Genomic DNA, 15,295 nt, shown 5'->3' with positions numbered 1-15,295 from the left:
TGATATGAACCACTTCTACGTCCTGATGAAGATGACATGAACAGTTGTGGTTATGAAACCGGTCGACCTTTTTATAGCATGAGCTGGTCTCATGGCCTATATGATCTATGTATATAGTAACCTGGCATAGACTGTATTAAGTTAGCTAGATCTATTACAGATCTTTCTGTGGTTAATTTGATATGTTTTAGTAGGACCGTAGAGATAAGGTGCCTTATATGTGTATTGTGTTATACCAGTACAAGTTGGTAGATTTTTCTAGTAGCTGGCACCGCAGTGGACAATAAAGAATAATACACAGCTGTGCACAGATCGCTCTATAAAAATCTAGAACTGGGCATTATCTAATGTAAAATGCCCACTTTTTCTATAACTGTATTTTTATCTGTATTTGTAGGAAAGGAACAAAGTCTCTCCCCTATTCTATCTCTTGTCAACAAGCGGTGCTATACCTGATGTTAGGGTTGGCCCGCTGAGATACAGAAAATACCAGCTGTTATGTGTATATGATGTACTGAGAACACATATAATATGTTCAGCAGAATCACTTCTCCTTAGAGCGTGATAGTGTGATAATATGTATTGTAATTCACGGTAGGAATGCAACATTGACCGTAAGAGGTCCAATAATCAATACCCATTGTGTTACAGGACTCAGTAGATGACCAGGTGATGTTTTAGTTTTTTTAATAGGAGTAATTGATTTATTTTGGTAAAACCATGAAATCAACAATATACAACAATATACAATTACATTTCCTAAGTTTAAACGCTAATTTCTTGTCTTTAAGAACAGAACATAAAATGTTTTCACATTTTATAATAAAAGCACAGTTCACATGTAAAATAAAATATGTACATTCCAAATCAAATGTTTTCAAAATATTTCTTTAAATTGCCATGCTCTCTTTAAGTATTGCCCCACGGCCCACAATATGGGATCTCTTTGCATGTGTAAAATACACTAACTGGGGTATCCGGCATTGCCCTTGTCCTGATCGAGTGGTGTCTCATGTGCCCTGGAGGATGTTGCTCTTGTCCTCTTGTTGACAAGTCTTACTTCAGTTTGCTCTGCTGTCTAATGTGCCCTGGACGGCGTTGCTCTTGTTGTTGTGTTTCAGAAGCTCTTGATATTAATTTTCGCTTTGCATCAGATGGAGCTTTTCTAAGTGATGTTGGTTTTTTGTGCGGCATGTTTCAGTCACTTAATGGCTTGAGCACATTTGAGAAAATGCCTAAGAATGATTGATTGATTGTGCTCTCTTCTCTTGAATGAACTTAAATAAACTGTAACCTTGCCATTTCCCATATTTGGAGTGTCCGAGATAAAAAGAAATGTATTCCCTTTAAAAATGCTTTAATAAACATGTTTGAACTGTATACAGAAGTAATACATTTTAAAGGAATAACCACCACATCGAACATTTTGCTTTAGACACTTTCCCAAATTTTGCCTCCTTCTAGTACCTACTATAGTGAATCAGGGTGAGCATCAGTAAATGAGGGTGTCTACAGAGTGAATTGTTTGCATCCAAACATAGAGTACAATCTTGCCCCAGACAAATGAGGAATCCATGCAAAATGTGGTAGCAATGGGTTCAACAGTGTGGATTAGTATAGCTGGAATAAAATACACACACGTCCCAACATTTTTTTGCATATAAGATTTTTGCATCCAACCATAGACTACGATATTGCCCCAGACAAAAGAGTAATCCATGCAAAATTTGGTAGACGTGGGTTCGACAGTGTGGATTTTTATAGCCGGACAAACATACACACACACATACATTCAGCTTTATATATAAACATTGGACATAAAAGAAACAAGTGGGATAAATCTCTCATATGTTTACAATGTTTGCATGAATCTAAATTTCCAGTTGCCCACTTCTTTTGTACTATGATTAATAGTAGATTAATCACTCAGAGTCTCAAATATAAAATGTGTGCTGCTCTATCATCGACGCAGTGAACTGCTTGGTATCTGTCCGAGAGGTGGGATGTGAACCAGTTGAAGTCTGTGTGTGTGTGAACCCCATTCTATAGGCTTTTTAGTGTGAAAAGGTTTAGCATGTGAAACATGACATAGAGGTCAAGGAGGACTAAGAGTCAGCAGTCACCTTTATCCATGATTTGGAGATTATCATCTATGACCTGATGGTGGAATGGTGGAAGTTTCAGTCATGCATCTGGGTCTAAATCAAGCTTTGTATCATGGAGCAAGCCATGTTTGTTAATCAGATTGTGGAGGTGGTTGGCAACTGCCTTTTTAATAATTCTATCAGTGGACTGAAGGCAGGGTAAGAGCAGAACTGTTTCATGATGGCTCAGGGAAGGATGTCGGTCTTGTCCAAGGTAGGGTTTAGTGACTTATCAGTGAGGTCCTTTTTGTGAGTGGTGTGACAGTTGCCTAGGGTTGTGTTGCATGAGGTTGGGTCGTGAGCAGCGGGCCACCAATTTTGACGCATTGATATGGGTCTGATTTGATTTATCTTGTTGATCAACAAGTTGTTAATTGTTGTACATTTGTCTGTTGACTCATGCATTTTACTGGTTCAGACAAAGAAATAGAACTTTGCTCCTGTTAGCAGCAGCTGTGATAGCTGTAGAATAGCAAAGCTTTAGCTTTGGTGATGAGTGCCCAGTGAGCACTGCATAATGCCTTTAAGTTGAGGAGGCCCTTTTGCATGCAAGCTTGTGCCAGGTTTTTCCTTGTGGTTGTATAGTGCATTTTATTCTCAGTGAGTTCTTCGGGTACACCAGGGGGTGAGGGTTTAACTATGGTGTGATGTTGTTTCAAGCGGTCGTGTATGTCTACCAGTTCCTTCAGAATAACATTAGTAGACAACTGAAAGAGACCATTTATGAAATAGAAGGGTGTAAAGGATTTTAAATCTATTCAAACTATTTGTGAAGCAAACATTCTTCCAATTCTTTTATAAGGCCTTGACATTTCTGTTCACTTCTATGAAAGCTTACAGGAAAAAGTAAAACACGCAAAACCATTCTCTCACTTTGTACATCTCCTCCAATTGAAGTGATAAGATTGGATTTAGGGCATAGAATAATTATGTTAAGGTCATGCCACTGATTGTAAAGAGCCAGGTTGGGTTCTTTATTATGTTTGACTTTTTTGGATCTGAATCAATAACAGAAAATACTTTAGAGCTTTTGATAGCTCGCAGCTGGGCGACAGGAAAACTAAATTTAAATGAGTGGCCTCTGACCTTGTACTTAGTAAAAAAAACATTTATTGCAAGTTTTACATTAGATTATGCCTAGGTATCTGTCTGATGGTGAAGCCCTTGTTTTTTTTTACCGGTCCTGTTCAGGCGACTTATCTGATAAAGAGGTTCTATATCATGTTTAAAAAACAGTAGATATGCCAGGTGCTTCATAACATGTAGATTACAGAGATCACATTTTCCCTTTATGTTTTCATGTTGTACACAATCTTAAACACGTTTCATTTGTATTCCCTATGCTTAATCAAGCGTTTAGACAACTTTGGAAACCTGGTTTTACAATATGGTCTGAAGACAAATCCACAATGCTGTCTGCTTATTATGCCTTGTCTGGGAAACTGTCATTTACATTGAGGTATTGACATTATGCAAATGTTTTGATGTACTAATGTTGCTACATTTTAGAAATGCATGGTATATGGCATTAGTATATTTGCTACTAATATACATCATAGGTTTTCTTTTTATTATTGTACGGTTACATTGAAACCTTTCAACAATGTAATAAAATTGCACATATTCAGATGATCTTTTAGAACACAGCCCTTTATTTTGGAACCATATGCTACTGTGCATTATCTTTTTAGTTATTCAAGACTCTTATGGTTGTATGTTTCACTGTTGCCTATTTCATTATAATTATATGAATCAATGATAAGCACTCTTGTTAGTGTTGTAAATTCAGAAGCAATGAGCATTTTATTTAACAAATGTATTCTAAAATTCATAACACACTGTTTCTACCACTTCACCTTCACAATAACTATGTAAGCATTTCTTTACAAATCATCAAATCATCAAAGAAATTGTCTATTTATACTTGGAATGTGCTGTGCGTTTTTGGGGGGATGCTAGAGGGTTCATATAAAAATGTGTCTTCGTTTTTATTCATTTGGAAGAAATTACGCTCTTTTCCTTTCTTAATAAAGTTCTACTGGAAATTCTCATATACTTAAAAAATGTATAATACATGTGAAGGAACAAGTTACTTACCTGTAACTCCTATTCCCCAGAATGGGTCTGGCATGGATTCACATGCTCTTGAATATTCCCCGCCGTCAGGCTATGACTCCTCAATAAAAGGGAAAGGCAGTTTTGCTTCAGCTTGAAAACTGCATTTCCCCTCTAAACCAATCACTGTCCTTTGGATCATACTGCCCCCATCCAATGACAGTTGTCTCCCTAAACTTCACCGCTGTTGGCCATCTTCAGATTTGGTATAGCACGTACAGTGGCAGTATGAACCAAGAAAAGCCACAGAGGGGAAAGATGGAGGGTTTGCATGTGAATCCATGCCAGACTCATGCTGGATAACAGAAGTTACAGGTAAGTACTTTGTTCCTTTGCCAGTATGGGGTCTGGCATGGATTCACATGCTCATGAATACTACCACAGGAGGTGGCAAGGCTCAACAGAAGCAACACACTTATGAACTGAGGTGTGCGACGCAACTCTTTTTTAGACGAGGCAGCAATACTTAGAGACAGGTGGAGGTGCAGAATATTACTCAAACATCAATAATCAAAACTGACTCAGGAAGTTGGCAAAGTGTGACTGTTTTAATATCTATTATCTAAAACAGGGAGTTACAACAAACATCAACGTGTTCGCTGGATCTTCACACTCAACGCAACACATAAAAAATGCAGGCTATCTACGAACGTCATCAAATACACGACATCCCATTGGTTATACAAACTATAGGGCTCTCTATTGCATGTCCTTCTATAATTGGTTGGCACCCTTGTACCCCTCTGTAAAATTATTCCACCTACGCAAGCAGCACACAGGCTGGCACACAGGTCATGGTGGGCTGGTCATAATCATAGCTTCCCACCAACTTGGCCCTGGCATCCATCATCACTCTTGCAGTCTACTAGTCAATTAAGGCTTTGAACTCGGCCTTGGAAATGTTCTCTGTGTTGGAGAATACGAGGGAGTATAGCATACTCTGTCTTCTTGGTTTTGATACAGCTCATCATAGTGTTTTTTCATCTGACCAAGTAACTGTAGACCATGTTTTCGAGTTTTACTGCATTTAAAATACTATGAACCTCTGACGTCTTCAACGTTTTATCCCCTAACTGACAGAAGGTTTATTCTTTTCACGCATTCTGTAATTGTTGGTGCACTCATCCAGGCCCATGGTGGCCTTCACTTCTTGATTTACCAAGCCTTTTTTTGATTTACCTCCATGGTTAAGTTTTCCTGATTTCTAACTGCGACACAGTGAAAAAGTATTTCTGTACACGGCATTCAGCTCTGCTAAAGTGTGTTGTGAAATCATCCATAGTCCTTACATTTCCTATGTATATACTTTGGCACATCGCTGCTATCTATTCACTATATAGCTAACCTTTAAGAATACTTTGTCTACTTGCGTTACTGCATCTGTACAATTATAAAATGACTTGATATCTTCTTCATTATTTCTGTAGCATGAGCATCTTTATCTCGAGCCACGAAATGTTGCTCATCTTTAACACTTACTCTTTAGAGCTTATAGAATATTTATGTTCTCTCGTCTCTGCATCTCTTCTGGGTGCGTCAGCTCTGATTTTCATGATGTCACCAGTCTTCCCTTTTGCTCAGTTTTCACACTTCCTCCGGGATTTCATTCAAATGGCCATCATATTGTCATTTATGCATGTATGGCTTTCTCAATGGGAATCTTACTGCCAGGAATCTCTTTGGTACAGGTATTCTTACTGTAATGCACAAGTCTCACATTCTGGCTCCCAACAAATAGGCAACATGGAGGAGGAGCTTTGGATTGGGGTACATGGCTCCACCTCTACACTTACCCCCGGAACAGACTCACCTTAAGCAAACAGCTTGCGTAGCATCGCTTGGCCGAACTGGGTCTCTTCCCCGGAATCCCTGTTGACGCAGTAGTATCTCATGAAGGTGTAGGTGGCCCTCCACGTAGCAGCCCTGCAAATGTCGAGCAGGGGAACCCCAGAGAGAAACGCTGTCATCACAGCAATGGCCCTGGTAGAATGGGCTCTCGGCCAGCCTGTGAGAGGTCTGTTGGCCAGACAATTACAGTGCAGCCCAAGAGCGACCTGGAGATGGAAGCCTTAGACAGGGCCTTCCCGTGATTTATAGGTCCAAAATTCACAAAGAGTTGTGATGTCTTCCGAAAGTCCTTTGTGCGTGCTACATACAACTTCAAGATACAAGCAACATCCAGTGAATGCAGAGACCTTTCTGCCAGCGTAGTAGGGTTCGGGAAGAAAACTGGCAGAACCAAAGGCTTGTTGAGGTGTAAAAGTGTGGTGAGTTTGTAGCACCACCCTTGATGCATGGAAGGGCAAGTACTGTTGTTTACAAGAGAGGGCTTGGATCTCCCCGACCCACCTGGCCGAGGTGATCGCCATAAGGAAAGACATTTTCCACGAGAAGAACTTCAGTGTGGCCTGATGCATTGGTTCAAATGGGGGCCTCATGAGCCTCGTCAAGACCACGTTGAGCTCCCAAGCTGCAGTAGGGGCCTTGACCAGTGGAAAAGTCCTAAAGAGGCCTCTGAGGCCTTGACAAGCCTGTGTGACCACAGGTATGGCCTACCAGGTGTCCTGGACTAATGGGATATGTCAGCCATGCACACCTTAATGGAGGCATGAGCCAGTCCAGCCTTGGCCAGGTAGAGTAGATACGGCAGGAGCTGCAGAGCTGTGATGTACAGCAGTATGATCTTCTGAGTCCTGCACCACACTGAGAAGCGTTTTCATTTATGGCTTTAGCACACCAAAGTAGAGGAATCTCTGGCTTTAGCTAGGATCTTCTTACATTCCACTATCAGGGAATAGGGTCCAAACTCTAGGGCTGCAGGAGCCAGGTCGTGAGGCTCAGTGTTGCTGGGTTCTGGTGCAGTATCGTCCCGCCTTCTCTGGCGAGATGATCGGGAAGTGGAGGCAGCAGGATGAACAGAGCCACGGACAGACAGAACAGGTCTGGGTACCAGATCTGCAGAGGCCACGCTGGAGCGATGTTGTCATGACTTCAGTCGGGCGGCGTTTCTTTTCTCTATGGAGACGCCATTAATTTGTTCCACCACGTTTTACGGCCGTCTGAGAGCACTGCTCTAGTGTTTTTCCAAGATGGCCGCCGGCGTTACTTACGGCCGGCTCACTGTGGCGTTCTTCGCGTTGCACCTTCACTGTGTTTCTCCGCCTCGAAGGTAACGCTTAGTGTATCCCTCCTACGTGTGTTCTCTCCTGTGTTGCTTCCCGTGTCTCGTCCTCCTTTTTGTGCTCTCTCGGGCTGTTCCCTTCGGTACAGCTCGTACTGGTCTCTCTCTCTCTCTTTCCCTTTCCTGTCTGCCCTTCGGCTTGTCTTCCCTCGCCCATGCTTCTACATTCATATAAGCCGGAGCGCTAGAGGTTCCATTCCTCCTGGAGCTATCTGTGAGCCACTCAGGCTACTTCTGGTGCCCTTATCACAGATGTTCTCCGATCCCTTCTATGGCTCTGTTCTACGCTGAAGGATCGTTCGCCTGGACTTCTCATTGCCACTGACTCTTTCATCGGAACACTTGCTGCAGGGTTTTTTCTGCCCTTTTGGGCTTTTTCCCTGTTCAGGTGCCGGCTCCCGGGAGTCCCCGCTGTTCGTGTTCTTTAGTTACCTGACAGTGTGGCATCCCAGGGAGCTCGCCCCTACTTACGGCAAATGAAGGAAGCAAGGAAGACTGATAAAGCGCAGACCCAAAGACGTCCTGGAAGAAGGTCGGAACTACAAGAAAAGTCCACAGTCGATTCAGGTGATTAGGAAGGAGGGGATAGTTCAACCAGCCCTGATAATCACGACAGAGTGCAACGCCAAAGGACCCCCATGGCATCTCTCGAGCAGTACCAAGAATTGGTGGCAGCCATACAGGGACTTACCGTAGAAGTGCAATCCCTCCGGTCCGAAAATCAGTCTTTGCGACAACAGGTAGCAGCTCGTGAGGATGCCCGTGGAGATCTACCTCCCCTTCCTTTATCTTGCGGGAAATTTGACAGAGATCCAAAAACACTGAAGGCATTTCTGGACGCCTGTCAGTTATATTACACCTTCCGCCCTCGTACTTATGAGACTACCAGGGCCAAGGTGGGTTTCCTAGTGTCTAATTTAACTGGAAGTGCCTTGGCATGGGCTTCACCATTGGTGTTACAGGCTGACCCAGCTACTGCTAATTACGATCTGTTTGTGCAACTCCTAAAGTCTCGCTTTGACCGACCCGAGGTACAGTATGCTTCTTATGAAGCAATCCTCGATATCAGACAGGGTACGCACGAAGTACATACTTATGTTACCTCCTTCATGCAGCTGGCCACAAACGCTGGATGGCCTGATTCTGCTCAACAGACTTTGTTTCGTCGCGGCTTGCATGAAGAGATAAAGGATGAACTGGCACGTATTGCACGACCTCAGACATTTCAGGAACTAGTATCCCTCGCTCTCCAGATTGAGTATAGATTGAGAGAAAGAAGACAAGAAAGGAAAAGTCCACGATCTTCTCCCTCAACTTTCTCCCCAAACCCTTCTAGGGAACATCCAACCTCATCCATCGGGGAAGAACCGATGCAAATAGGCACCACCCGAGGACCTTTAACATCCGAAGAGAAGAAGAGAAGAAGGGAGCTAGGCCTCTGCATGTATTGCGGTTCTGGCAAACATCTGCTTCGTAACTGCCCTGAGGTTCCTCCACGCCGCCAGGGAAACGATTCACCCCGAACCTAAACAGGGATAGGTCCGGGGGTGTTGGGATGAATCCCTGTGCCAACACTTTGACTCCTCTTCCCCGTGAAGACAATCGTCTTATGGTATTTCAGGTTATACTGTCCCGGGACTCCTCTACCTTCTGGGAAGCCTTAGCCATGCTGGATTGTGGGGCAGCAGGAAATTTCATCGATGTATCCTGGGCTCAAGAGAATGGTGTGCCCATCGTCCCAAAGAATCTACCCATTCCGGTGGAAGGGGTGGATGGCCAGCCTTTGTCCTCAGGACCTGTTACTCAAGAGACTCTGCCACTTCGGGTCCAATTGTTTCAACATCAGGAGGAAATGGCATTCGACCTCATTAAAGCAGCGCATTTCCCGGTGATCCTTGGGATCCCGTGGCTGTGTAAACATAACCCAAAGATCGATTGGTCCAACAATACTATCCAGTTTCAGTCGCATCTTTGTCTTAATGAATGTTTAAACAATAAATACCCCCTAGACTCCCTGCAGAAGAGTGCATCCGTGCTGACCGCTTCTCTCCATCAAGTACCGGAACACTATCAGGAGTATGCTGAGGTCTTCATGGACAAACAACCTCACTCCCTTCCTCCTCACAGAAGAGAAGACTGCACGATTGAGATCCTACCAGATGCGTCTGTTCCTTTTGGAAGGATGTTTCCCCTATCTTTACCCGAGCGGAAGGCTCTTAAGGAATACCTGGACTGCAATCTACAGAATGGGCTCATCCAGGAGTCCAAATCACCCGCCGGAGCATCACTATTCTTCATCCCGAAGAAGGGGTCATCAGAACTACGTCCTTGTATCGACTACCGGGGCCTAAATCGCCTTACTGTTAAAGACCGTTACCCTATGCCACTAATCAAAGAGATAATAGAAGCGGTCCAAGGTGCGTCTGTCTTTACAAAATTGGATCTCAGGGGTGCGTACCACCTGCTCCGTATAAGACAGGGTGATGAATGGAAGACAGCATTTCGAACCCCACTAGGGCATTTCGAATATCGAGTTATGCCTTTCCGTTTGGTAAACGCCCCTGCCATTTTCCAGCGCTTTATGGATAGATTATTTGCTGACCTCCTATTCTCTTCAGTAGTGGTATACTTAGATGATATCCTCTTTTACTCTTCATCTCTTCCTGAACATAGAAGACAGGTCCGACAAGTGCTGAAACGTCTACGGGAAAACAAGCTACTGGTAAAGCCTGAAAAATGTGTCTTCGAGGCCTGTTCGGTGTCTTATTTGGGGTTTATCCTCTCTCATGAGGGCATTCGTATGGATCCCTGTAAAATACAAGCAATCACTCATTGGTCCGCTCCAAGAAACGTTAAGGAAGTACAACGTTTCCTCGGTCTGGCCAACTTCTATCGCCAATTTATTCCAGGCTTCTCAAATATGGTTCTTCCGATTACATCACTCTTGAAGAAGGGTATTATCTTCACTTGGACACAAGAAGCGGATTTAGCTTTCCAAACCTTAAAGGAGGCATTCACCTCGGCTCCAGTATTGGTACAACCGGATCAACTTTTTCCCTTCATTGTAGAGACGGATGCCTCAGGTGGAGCCATAGGAGCTGCTCTCTTGCAAATGGGCAAGGACGGTCTTGAACATCCTGTGGCGTATTATTCAAAGACTCTGTCACCTAGTGAAAGAAATTATTCTGTCATCGAGAGGGAATTAATGGCTATCAAACATGCCTGTGAAGAATGGCGTCATCTTCTTCAGGGAGCCATGCATAAGTTTACAGTGCGTACCGACCACAGTAACCTTCGTATACTCCAACAGATGGAATGTCGCAATGCTAGACATGCCCGTTGGGCATATTTTTTCTCTCAGTTTGACTTTGTAATTACCTATCTACCAGGCAAACAGAATATCTTAGCTGATGCCCTGTCACGCAATCTGGGGTAGGACTATGAGGCAGATTCTAGCCATGAATTATTGTTAGCGGGCAAAGAGGTACGGACTGTGTCAAACACTTTTTTACGCAAAGTCCAGTGCGAACAGCACTGTGCACCGATTAAGACAGAAGCAGCCTCCAAATTGGAAGAAAGAGAAGGAATCCTTTTCAAGGGTCAAGCCCTGTACCTGCCCAACAAGAAACACCAAAGGCTGGCCCTTTCATGGTGTCATGATTCACCCATGGCTGGTCATAAGGGCATTCGAGCCACAAAGGATTTGGTGTCCAGGCTATTTTGGTGGCAAGGTTGGAACCAAGACGTACATTCTTATGTATCTACCTGTGCCATCTGTGCTTCCAATAAGTATCATTCAACCAAACCCCTAGGTCTTCTAGAACAGGAACCTGCTCCCAAACAACCATGGACCCACGTTTCTACAGACTTCATTGTGGACCTGCCTAATTCTGAAGGGAACACTGTCATCAGGGTGACTGTGGATTCTCTAAGCAAATTGTCTCACTTTACTCCCTTGAAAGGATTACTTACAGCCCCTGAAACAGCCAAAACCTTTCTGAAAGAAATAGTGCGACTTCATGGCCTTCCCGAGACCGTGGTGTCTGATCGAGGTCCCCAATTCGCTTCCCAGTTTTGGGGTGCTCTTTGTAAACAACTGGGGATTCAACAAGCCCTTTCCTCTGGGTTCCATCCACAAAGCAACGGTCAGACCGAAAGGCTCAATCACACGCTGGAACAATATCTTCGATGTTTCTGTAGCAGAAAGCAAGAGGACTGGAACGTCTTTCTCCCTATGGCCGAGTTCACCTATAACAATACCAAACATTCAGCCACTAATATGTCCCCTTTTTTTTGCACATTTGGTTACCATCCGAAACATCTGCCGTTGGCAGACATCCAACCCTCAAAGTCACCCACTCTTGACCACCTCCTGAAGGAACTCAAAGACACCCATGCACTGGCCAGTGAAACCCTGGACGCTAGCCGTCGTGTGTATAAATTATGGGCTGACAAGAAGAGGAAGGCTGCACCTTCTTGGTCGGAAGGTGATAAGGTTTGGTTAGCCACTAAATTTCTACCTCGCTGGACGCACATAGGGAAATTTGCACCAAGATATATCGGACCTTTCCAAATCAGGAAGAAGGTAAACCCTGTTGCATTCCGCCTTCAGCTACCCCCCTCCCTTAAACAGGTGCATCCCGTGTTCCATACCTCCCTTTTGAAGCCATACCTTCCGGATCCATACAAGAGACGATCCAAGAGGCATTCTGCTGATGTACAGTCTGGTCCAGCTGAATATGAGGTTTCACATCTGGTGGATTCCCGTTACCATCACGGTAGTCTACAATATTTGGTTCACTGGAAGGGTTATCCCATCGAAGAACGGACATGGGAGCCTGTGAGACACATTCACGCCCCTCGACTCATTAGAAAGTTTCACAGACTGTATCCAGGCAAGCCTGGGGGCCCCCCATGTAGAAGGGGGCATACTGTCATGACTTCAGTCGGGCGGTGTTTCTTTTCTCTATGGAGACGCCATTAATTTGTTCCACCACGTCTTACGGCCGTCTGAGAGCACCGCTCTAGTGTTTTTCCAAGAAAGCCGCCGGCGTTACTTACGGCCGGCTCACTGTGGCGTTCTTCGCGTTGCACCTTCACTGTGTTTCTCCGCCTCGAAGGTAACGCTTAGTGTATCCCTCCTACGTGTGTTCTCTCCTGTGTTGCTTCCCGTGTCTCGTCCTCCTTTTTGTGCTCTCTCGGGCTGTTCCCTTCGGTACAGCTCGTACTGGTCTCTCTCCCTCTCTTTCCCTTTCCTCTCTGCCCTTCGGCTTGTCTTCCCTCGCCCATGCTTCTACATTCATATAAGCCGGAGCGCTAGAGGTTCCATTCCTCCTGGAGCTATCTGTGAGCCACTCAGGCTACTTCTGGTGCCCTTATCACAGATGTTCTCCGATCCCTTCTATGGTTCTGTTCTACACTGAAGGATCGTTCGCCTGGACTTCTCATTGCCACTGACTCTTTCATCGGAACACTTGCTGCAGGGTTTTTTCTGCCCTTTTGGGCTTTTTCCCTGTTCAGGTGCCGGCTCCCGGGAGTCCCCGCTGTTCGTGTTCTTTAGTTACCCGACAGTGTGGCATCCCAGGGAGCTTGCCCCTACTTACGGCAAAAGAAGGAAGCAAGGAAGACTGATAAAGCGCAGACCCAACGACGTCCTGGAAGAAGGTCGGAACTACAAGAAAAGTCCACAGTCGATTCAGGTGAGGAGGAAGGAGGGGATAGTTCAACCAACCCTGATAATCACGACAGATGTGTATCATCCTGCAAGGACACTGTTTGAATGCATTCGCCGCTCATAGAAGGAGTGGGATCAGGAGAAAAGCGTGCAGGAAGAGACCTTCCCACAGGAACGAGAAGGCAACCCCAAGGCTCCTCGGCTGAGGGAACCTGCTGCAAACCTCGGGCACTTGGAGTTGGTTGCCGTCGTGAAGAGGTCAATCTGTGGCATACCCCACTTGCGGAAGAGAAGAGACATGTGATCCTGACGTAGCTCCCATTCACGGCAGCATGCTGCTCTCTACTGAGCCAGTCTGCGATGGCATTCTTGATGCCTGACGGTAGAAAGGGGACGAGGAACATGCCCTGAAGATTGGCCCAGCGCCACAGGGTCTGGGCTTCCAGTGAGAGCGGCGTCCAGTGTGTCCTGCCCTGCTTCCAGATGTAGAACATGGTGGTGGTGTTGTCCGTGAAGATTCTCACCACCCACAGCTCCTAGCGTGAGATGTAGGTGCATTCCCCACCATCGTAGAGCTTGCCAGAACTCTTGGTTGAGGACGATCTTGTCTGTCCATGTGCCCATGATTTGCAGCCACTGTACATCCAGGAACTCTTGAAGGGGTCTCATCTGGAGCCTGCAGAATGGGACGAGGTGAATGCAGGATGACATCATACCTAACAACATCTTGATGGCTTGCACTGTTGTGTTCTGCACTGATGACAGGCGCTGCACCTTTCCCAGGCTGGCTGGCACCCTCTCCTCTGAGGGGGTCACCAGGCATGCAATCTTATTGAGGTGGGTGCTCTACAACGTGACCATCCTGAACTTTTGGGATTTTAAGAACTTGTTGAGGCACCTTAAGCCTCGGATTGGCTGCTACCCTCCTGGCTTCTTCCGTACCAGAAAGTATCTGGAGTACACTTCAGAGCCCCAGGGGCGTTTGGAGATGGGATCTATTGACCCTTTTATTAACATGGCCTGAACCACTCACAGCAACTGTGCCATATGTAACTCTTGACGAGCCACAGGAGGAATTTGTGGGCACCTGTGTTGGAATGCCAATGTGTGACCCTGATGAAGAACATCCAGCACCCATTTGGCAGCGGTGATGGTCTTCCACACTTTGACAAAATTCACCAGGTGGCCTCCCCTGGGGTGTGCAAGTGGTGGCCCAGATCCACGGCCGGTTCAGGCCTGCTTGAGCATCTGCATCCTGGCCTGAGTGCGGCGACAACTCTGTCCTCCGCTGCCGTAGGCCTGTGACCGGCCTCTGTAGGCCTCCTGAGTCATGGAAGAGAAGGGCTGACAATAGGGTTGCCATACCCCTTGGAAGACCTGCCAGAATTCCCTCTTGAGGACCAAATGAAGCATGACCTTCGTTTCTGTAATGTCCCCAGTGAACGTGCTGTCTCTGTGTCCATTTTAATTGTTTGGAGAGATTCATCCACGGTCTTGCCAAAAAGGTTGTCCCCATCAAAGGGCATGTCTAACACCTTGGACTGCACATACGCCCTGAAGTTAACCCTGTCGTCAAAGGGACACTCTGTTGCCCATCTGTCGGAACCCAGTGTCCGAGATGACCAAAGCAACCGTGATGGCATGGTCAAATGCCAGCTCATTACCTGGAACAGGGCCAGGGCCTCGATCTTCTTGTCATCCAGCCGGAAGTCCCAAATAGGGTCAAGCTTGTACCACAGCTCCTTGTCATAGCGAGACAAGATGGGCAGGGCATTGGTGGAATTGATGGTGCAGGCAGTGGTATAAATGTTGCGCTTACCCCTCACATCCAGTTTTTTCCACTCTAGGAAAAGGGGACACCATGGCCAAAGACGATAGATTCACAGAGAGCTTCCTCGTGGCGACAGAGACCACGTAGTCAGGGGAGGACTGTGACCTCAAACACCTTGGGGCAGAGTCCAGAACCATGTATTTCTTTTCCAGCCTATCCCATTTGGGAGGCGCAGTACTTTGCGTCTTCAGTGGGGCCAAACCTTCATCCAGACATCATCCAGTAGAGGAATGGACATGACAGTTTTACGTCTGGACTCTCGAAGTTGGAAGAAGAACCCCTATTTCTTTGTCTCCTCTGGCACCAAATTGAAAAGTATAGAGGCCCTCGAAAGCATGGTGTTAAAGGAG

General features: G+C 45.6%; 1 protein-coding gene across 3 annotated transcripts in view; it reads right to left on the bottom strand.

The window, feature by feature from the left end:
* The window catches only part of RNF207 (ring finger protein 207), a 1,212,833-nt gene that overhangs the window by 96,107 nt on the left and 1,101,431 nt on the right, over window positions 1–15,295 (bottom strand). The gene's annotated exons all lie outside the window — the stretch shown is intronic.

This window comes from Ambystoma mexicanum, chromosome 8, assembly GCF_040938575.1.
Source record: "Ambystoma mexicanum isolate Mex_15411 chromosome 8, UKY_AmexF1_1, whole genome shotgun sequence".
Lineage (NCBI taxonomy): Eukaryota > Metazoa > Chordata > Amphibia > Caudata > Ambystomatidae > Ambystoma > Ambystoma mexicanum.
The sequence above is the reverse complement of the archived record's forward strand: the minus strand, read 5'-3'. Positions and strand labels throughout refer to the sequence as shown.